This window comes from Ixodes scapularis, unplaced genomic scaffold, assembly GCF_016920785.2.
Source record: "Ixodes scapularis isolate PalLabHiFi unplaced genomic scaffold, ASM1692078v2 PGA_scaffold3__209_contigs__length_174095766, whole genome shotgun sequence".
In the NCBI taxonomy this organism is placed as follows: Eukaryota; Metazoa; Arthropoda; class Arachnida; order Ixodida; family Ixodidae; genus Ixodes; species Ixodes scapularis.
In genome coordinates this window covers 21,916,993-21,925,801 of record NW_024609868.1, presented here as the reverse complement: position 1 = coordinate 21,925,801, position 8,809 = coordinate 21,916,993, and positions in this window count along the sequence as shown.

The window sequence follows — 8,809 nt, the reverse complement described above, 5'->3', positions numbered from 1 at the left end:
TTCGTTCTCCGAGCCGACCGAGCTCCTACGCCCGGGGCGCCGTGCGATGAGTTTTGTAGACCGTGTTTCCCCCTCCGGGGCTAACCAACAAAGAAACCACCACTGTGCCAGCGTGCCGATGGCCTTGGCTGTAGAGTTCAGGGTAGCGGAGAGGGAAACACGGTCTACTAAAACTCCCTATTGGGAGTTTTCCCAATTTTCGGAAAAGGAGAGGTGTAAGGGAGGAGCTTAGCTGCCGTGCAATTTTCGTGTGCGGTTTTCGCACGAAATTCGGCTTTTCTTTTTTTTTTTTTTCGCAAATGTGTTTTTGGCTTTAGCCGTTACGAACGACCAATAACCAACCACGAAGCGGGAACATGATAATAAGCCCCGCACCGCGTTTCTCCAGCTCTCAGTAGTGACCATATATTTCCATCGCTTATCACCCACGCGAAAAGTGCCGAGTTACCGGACCGTTCATGCGTGCGCGGCGTCCGAGGCCTTTCGCAGAAGAAATCTACTGCGCACGCTCAAGACGGGTTGCACAGAGCCCAGTAAGCGAAGATGGCAGCACGCAGAAGCCGGTTATTGGAACAGTCCATATAGTGACGCGAGATACGAGGGGCAGTTGTATATGGTAGATCGTTCCGACACCTCCGATAGCGATACTCAATGACGAAACAATGCATGCGAAAAGGTGTCGCCGCCGGAGTATCGGGTATACTTTAGACCACTGCCATTACCGGAGTTGCCGGAACGATCTACTAAAAACTATACCTAACGACCAAATCGTGTTTCTTTACGGAAGAAGCGTTGTTTTTCAATGTATACACAGTCACCCAAAGATAGATGATTCGTTGTGTGCCGATCCCCGCCTTCTTTTATAGCACAGGAACTATTCGCGGTTCACCTTCTGCGTTAGATGACGCCACTGTAAAGGGCTGTTTATACTCCGTCGTAACGTCATCGAGCGCACGCGCTCGTTCGCGCTCGTTCGCGCTCGCTGACGCTGTCTGCGAACGGGGTGTCTATACTCCAACGTCAAGTTGAACGCGGCGCCGCGCTGAGCGCTCGACGCGCGACAGCGAGGTTACGACTAGGGGTGTCGCGAACTTTTGTCGAACCAGATTTTTAGGTCGAACTTTCGGGGTTCGACTGGGTCGAACCGGTTCGACGAACCTTCGAACTTTTCAACAGATTCGACCGGTTCGACTTTGTGGACAGTGTGGCCAGACCTTGATACAAGCATGTCTAGGTTTGGAGAATGTTTTTTTTAAGAAAAGGGTTATTTTATTTTATAAACAGTTGCAATTAAAAGAAACTAATTCTAATCACTGAAGAGGTTAATAACTTAATTTTTTTGTACTGTATTAAGTGAAATAACCAATCGGCGCTGCCCTTAATTTATCCCTTAGCCATTACCATCCAATCCGAAGCCAACTGGCCTGCCTGTCGCGCATGCGCACACGAGTCGAACCTCAATACAAGGTTCGTCGAATTTTCCACTAAAAGTTCGAAAAAGTCGAACCTGGTCGAACTCGAACCTCGGCCGGTTCGCGACACCCCTACTTACGACGGACTTGTACATGATCTACGCTCAACGTTGGGCGACGACGGTGCAGACGAAGGCTATCCCAGAAGCCCTCGCGCGAATGCCTCATTCGGGAATTCGGTTGGCAGGGTCGTCGGGGCCAGTCGGAGTGTGGTGCGAGGTGCTCATTTCTGGGATCTGAACCTGTAGTTCTTGCCATGTGTCGTGTGCTGCTGTCGTGTTCCCGTGTTGATGTTCGTATTTAACGTTCGTGCGCTTGACTGGGAGAGTGTGTGCGTGGACGTGGCCTGCTCCGAGGATGCGCTACCCTCGATCCTCGTTCAGGCCTATCAACCTAACGAGCCGGTAGTGGTGGGCCGTGGTGTTGGGGTGCCGGGAAAAGTTGGAGGCTCGATGACGCGCCAGAGGTAGGTTTAAGTAGAATTAAGGATGACCTAATATGTGTACTCTTTATAATCATGTGCTAGTCGCACTCACCGGCAGTTGCTCCCGATCGATAAAGCGTCGTCGAATGTACGGGAACGGCGGACACAGTGAAACCTCGGAGCTATCTAGCCGGCCAGAAATTTTCGATAGGGCAGTCTCAGCTTGTAAACGGTCTCAGCTTTAATAATTGTTTGTATAGGCTTTGTAAAGTGCGTTACAGTTTCGAACGCGTACATTGCGTAATTTAGGCATCGTCCGCCATTTTCGGTGTCCGTTTCTTAAGTCAGCGTGAAAATCTACTATGATCATAACACACGGGCTATCTGTCAGAAAGAGGTCTCTGGAAGATCGAGTGCGCCGGTTTCATCGAAGCATTCCGGCGAACCTGCGGAGCAGCTAGGTTCGACAAACGCGATATCGGGCTTTTCGTTTTTTGTTTTCTTGTTTTTTTTGTTTTTTGTTGACATTTGTGTGACATTTAGGAGAAAATAAATCCTGGTTTGCACTCATTTTCGCCATCATTTGCTTGTTTTTGAACTGCTACCCGCTACCCCGAATGGGCGTTTTGAAGTGAGACATGACAACTTGAACACGAACCCCACTGACCGATTGCCTCTAGGCTAAGTGGCGCAAGCTACCGCCCTTAGACAACCCGTAGAAACAATGCTGTTGTCACGAAACACGCACGCGCAAAGTGGGGCAGTTCGTCGGGGGCGCTGGACTAGCGTTGGTTTTCGCTGGAGTGTAAACACCATCGTTCGGACGTTTCTCGGCAGTGGCCGACGAACGTCGGTCTGCGCCGGCGCGCGTTCCGTTCGTCGACGTTGGAGTATACACAGCCCTTAAATCTGAAGCCAGAAAAGATATCGTCAAGTTCTACGTCTTGCCACATACCAACTCAAATCTGCGGTTTCCGTGTCCCTCGGATCCACCGGAGAATAAAGCTATGCGGAACGCAAGTTCGTCTGCTTCTTTGCAGGGAGTTCGGTGGCGTCAGAATGCCGGGCTCTGATTGGTTGTGAATGAAGAATGGTAGGCAGACCTCAAGGCAGCTTGCTTTGAGGTCTGCCCACTATCCCTCAATCAGAGCCAATCAGAGATGGGCTTCTTTCTGGCGTCGCCGCAACTCCTGCGGGAGAAGGAGACGACTTGCTCTCCGCGTATAGGAGTTCACAAATGGAGACAGCAAGACAATATGACGGTGTGATGCACCGTTTTTTTTTTTTTATCGTGAGGTGTGACAGTGCGATGTGTCGTGTCTATTTAACTGTAGACCACAACCTATACGTACATTACAATGACTACAGGAGGCACCGTCGCTCAATCAAAGCGCCCCTTTGATCAATCTTTGCTAGCGAGAAAACCAGGCGATATATCCCAAGATCGCATTTCTTCTGGCCAGTTCGGTATAATTCATCAAATGTAAGTCGTGATTCCCGTCATCATAACTTCGAACCGGAAGGAAAGAAACGCATTTTTCATGTTCCACGCAAGCCAAATAGTATTTTTTTTTTTTTTTTTGCTTAGTAAGAGCGCGACCCAGGGTTTATTACGTATTCGTAGCGCCTTTTCTTTTGCCTAGTAAGACTTCCTCTCATTGGGAGATTAATGGAAGTTTTCTGCTTTGGTCCAGGCGTAGTTCGCATATCCAGGGGAGAAATCTGCAGCGAAATTACAGTCAGTGCGTAGGCGAGTTCGGGGACGTTTACCATGATGGTTTTAACCCGAACGACGTTTGAATTTTTCAGCGCAGTCAGCGTGCCATTCCTACAGTGACCTACAGTGAAAGGAAATCGCCTGGCTTTCAGATTTCGTCAAATGCAATAAAAATGAGACTGCACTTTTTTTTTTTTTACAAGCAGCATTTTTTTATATTATATGCAACGTGGCGAAGGGGCTGTGAATGTACATCTTTTTTTTATTTTATTTTAAATTATTGATACTACTATCTCGTTCGGGTGATGCGGTAGGAGGGGGTACATAATGTTTTTATAAAGGTATACATTTCTAGTCATTTTATGCACACGGGAACAAGACAATAAATATAATCATTCTACATTATAAAAAAAAAATAAAGCAAGAAAAAATGACTTCTCTTTTTACTCTTTTATGCAACTCTTCTTTGGGGACATGGCATCGGTTCATCTTTAAGGCCGCCGCGCATTCAACCTAACAGTGAAATGCCCCCATGCCCAGTGAACTATTCTACTAACACCCAGTTCCTAGCTATGCGACGCAGCCCCCGCGCCTACGCAGCGAAGTGGTGGGGAGGTGGTCATCGGTCCTGTGCGTAACGACGTCAAACCAAGAGCTGCGCTCCGTTGCTGGCTCCCGTGGCCTCGCTACAGACCCTGCGACCGACACCAACACAAGCAAGCAAGGCTTGTGCCGGCGTTCGGAAAAGTGCGAACTGAAAGTTCTAGCGCAGCTGACGGTGCCGTTGGTGGTACAAGAAGACATGTTCCCCGGTAAACGTCGGTACACCGACCACTAATTGGCCAACATTCTATGCCACTCCTCTCAAATACGTTTTAGCGAGACACAATTTAAGTATGCGTTCCCTATTTGGAATCCCATTACATCAGCAACATTTTTTTACTCACTATAGAACCTCGCCAATCGCTTTATTATTTTATATTATTCCCGCCTCGCGACCATTTCTCCGATGAAAATAATCCTATACGGGTACCCGACTTCGTGCTACGTCGTATATTTGCCTAAACAAAGAAAGTTGTGAGTTGTTTAGACAGCGGGGATTTTAGTCTGCCAGAGTATAGCGGCATTGTTATCCACTGTATAGATGACAAATTCAGCCAGTGCAGTATACGACCGCGCAGAGCCGTCTATATAGAGTGTTTGGCCATTCGTTGGGAAGTATATAAAGAAAAATGAGGAGGCGCCATTGGCCGAAAGCGGGCTGGGCGTTTTCCAGAGCGTCTTCAGAAGTTCGAATGTGGCCAACCAGAAGCCGAAAATAATACCCTGCCGGTGGTTGCGAGAAAGAAACTTGATAAGTGCGTTGGAGTAACTCTCGGTGACTGAAAATATAATGCACGTGATGTTTCAATAGCGGTCATCCAAAATCATGGTGGAAGAGAGAGACTAGCGAAACGTTCGACATAATCAGTACGCCAAGCGCCGAGGGCCGGGAATTCGCCGTCCGAGCGGTCACACTCTGTCCGAGCAAAGCAGAGTTGAGCGGCGCATTCGTTTCTTACGGTTTACTGCATGATATTAGACAGTTTTAGTATAGCGTTGCTGGATCTTACGTACGCAATACGCAGTAGTATAGCGTACGCTAAAAATGATCTGCTCGGACCGAATTTAGTTGTGCGTTACGTTTTCGAGTGAACACCGCGCATGATCTTGGTTAAATTTGCTAGAGCCGTAGAATTCCGCGTACTTATAGCGCAACCATGCTCCTGGAAAGAAATATTGAAAAAGAAAAAGTGTCCAATAATTTTATTTCAGATTAAACCAAGCCACAGCTGCCTCGTCAAGCGCGCGTTTCTGCGGGGTACAGAGGCTACGAGTACGAGTGCGTAGCCAAATTCGATCACGGAGCCTCCGTCAGTCGTCCCGTGGAAACAGAATTTTTTATCAATGCTATCGCGGAATGAAATTCATGACCCTGATGTCCAGTGCATAGCGAGAACTTCGGCGATTTCTTTTAGAGTCGTTCGTCCGTCGGCGATGAACTGTGGGAATAGGCTTAGCGTTGAGCAGATCGCAGCGTCGGCGCACACTGCGAGCGGCGAACATTTGCACGGTGCACTCCTTCAGCTGCAGGGCGATCTGATTCGACCGCGGTAGGTCCCAGAAAAAATCGCCGAGCTGAACACCACGCAATTTCACGTAACACAGAACTTCGAAAACACCACGTCGCCCTTACTGCGGCAGTCGAGGTAACCGCCATCTTGAAACTGGCGCTCTCGTTGGGTCCGAGATCTCTCGAGAGCGTCCCGCAAGGCCCGCTAGCCAGCAAAGCAAAATCCCCAGCGTTGCGTGCGTACGCAATACGCTAGACCTTCTATTGCGTTCTGCGCATTCGCACTCACGACCCGCAATCTCCTTGCGTACGCAAAGCTATAGCGTACGGTCCACTAAAACTGTCTAATGATCGAAACATCACGTGCACCCTATTTTCAACCATGAAGATTCACTACACTTCACTCTTATACGCGCTTATTAAAACCATACACCTTAGATTAAAACAGTATCTCGCTACCACCGCTAGGGGATTCTTTTCGGCTTCTGGTAGGCCAAGAGAGCATGTCAAGCCCATTTTCTGCGTCTGGTGCACGCCATGGCTCTGCCCGCGCCCCCTATTGACCAAACTGTCAGCATACACGGCTCTGCGACCGCTAGCCTGGGGACTTTAACGTGCATCGCGCAGTAGTGATACACGACCGCAGGCCGGTACGGTTCTCTGCGATCGAAACGGGCAGGGGTGAGGATTCAACCTACAGGATCCCTGGGTTCTGCAGCGCGAGCTTTAACTACACGTGCTCCGAGCTGTGGTGCGCTTATGCAAGTACTCGGCAACCAATCCTCCTCTTTTCGTCTATACGCCTGTTCGATACACAGAAGAAAAGAAGAACATCAAAACTGGAAGATGAAGTTAACACACGCTTACATCAACGAACCCGAAGAAGATAAAAAGCGGAGCGGACGTAAAATACAAATTTGCCTATATGCGCAGGTTTCATGGCCATAGAAACAAATCAATGAAACAAACTATTACTTTAATATACGAAATTAGAAAGTGAATATTTAAATAACCCGCGTAAGTCATAAAAAAAGCATATTGGAGCAATAGACCCCTTTTCAAAATTCGGGGCCATCGAGGCAGCGTAAAAAGCTATAATGTTGCCGCCCTAATGGCGGCGATCGAAAAACGAGCTTGCCTAAATCAAGCGCCCCGAACTTCGTGAATCCAAGCCGACATAACAGAACCATTTCCGAGCCTTTCGCTTTTCCTGGTGTGGTTAAAAAATCCGCTGTGCCGCCGTTAGAGCGTCTGGTTTGGCTCTGAACAAGATGACTATAGACTGACGTTTGAAAAGGGTCTATTAGCGAGCGAAGTAACGCAGTGATAAACGAGCCGCAGAGCGTGCTGGTGGCGGAAGTCACCTAAATAGCCTATACGTGCAGACGGTATGACACGTGCATCTCATTGACCTACTAAAAACATTTAATTTGACTGTTTTTTGCTACCTGAAATAGGTGCACGTGCCTCCCTGCGTGTCATCTCTGTTTACTCTTGCTTCGTAACTTACGAAACGGTAGTTGACGTTTGCATGGCACACCTTGTTAGATAACGTGGCCTACGGTGAGCATACTTCTGAAACATCATTAATCGCCACTGTCCAAGCAGGATGACACGCTCACCGCCGGTCGCTCGGCGTAATGACCTCCTGATTACGCAGACTTCATTACTCTAAAGAGCCTACTGAGCACTTCGATTAAAGCGGACGGACACATCTTTGTATGGCAAAGCAAATCGCGTTCGAAAGAGCGCGTGCTGTTTAAGTATATATAGGGGCTATTCACTGGACGCCATATTTGAGGGTTCTGTTTAGAGCGCATGCTCAGAACGAGCTCACATTAAAAGGTTGCTAAGACCGGCAATCTTGATGGTGTGGAATGCACCTTGCAAAGGAACTGCGAAAGCTTGCCATCAGCACGCGCTCAGCAGTAGCGCACAGAGCTATGGCCGCCAGTGAATACTCCTTACATATTGAGGTATTTAGCGCACAAGGTAGGAAGAAGAAGGACAAGACAGAAAAGAGCGCTACTCGCAACTACGTTTACTAATAAAAAGGGAAGAGAAAGAAAACACCTAAATAATCCGCCGCGGACTCGTGCACCTGCCACAGCCCCGTGAATGATAGCGGCTAGTTCATCCAGGCTCGTGCGGGCCCTTCATTGTTTGTTCAAGGAATTTCCTTTCCTTGTTTGTTAGCGTAACGGATTCAACGCTAATACAGTTCCTGTCCTCGCGAAGGATGTAGAAGGCCTCCAATACCTCGCGGGTCAATTTGTCTTTGTTCTTCCCCAGGACGTTGGTCTCACGGAATAATGGTCTGCATGTGCATTCCCTGCAATGGAGAGGAAGATTTCCGCCCACTGTAGCCTTCAAGGAGTAATCATGCTCCCGGAGGCGGTCATTGAGGCATCTGCCCGTTTGGCCTATGTAGCTCTTGCCACACGAAAGAGGTATCTTATACACGACGCCCGAAGCGCATGGTAGGAATTCGTTTGCATGCTTCTTGGTGCACGTGGGTTTTGTGGTACCCTCAGCATGCGCATTCACTCTATTGCAAATTTGGCTCATTTTTTGTGGTGCTGAAAAAACTACTCTGACCCCATAGCGGCTTGCGACGTTCTTTAAATTATGGGACATCCTGTGAAGGTACGGTATTACAACTGGCCTTGTTTGCTTGACACTGGTCTTGTTGGACTGGAAGCCTTTTGCCTTCTTGACCAGAGCGTTTGCCACATCCGCCAGTAGGGCTGACGAATAGCCGGCTTTTGTTAGCCTCTCTACTTGCGTGGTGAAGCTGGCTGACATAGTATGACGACAAGACTTCCTTAGTGCCGAGCCCAGACACGTTAGAGCTATGCCCCTCTTGATGATTTTTGAGTGCGCCGAGCCGTAGTCTAGAATGGCTTTCTTGGAACGTGGGCTGTACGACCAAGAAAGCCATTCTAGACTACGGCTCGGCGCACTCAAAAATCATCAAGAGGGGCATAGCTCTAACGTGTCTGGGCTCGGCACTAAGGAAGTCTTGTCGTCATACTATGTCAGCCAGCTTCACCACGCAAGTAGAGAGGCTAACAGAAGCCGGC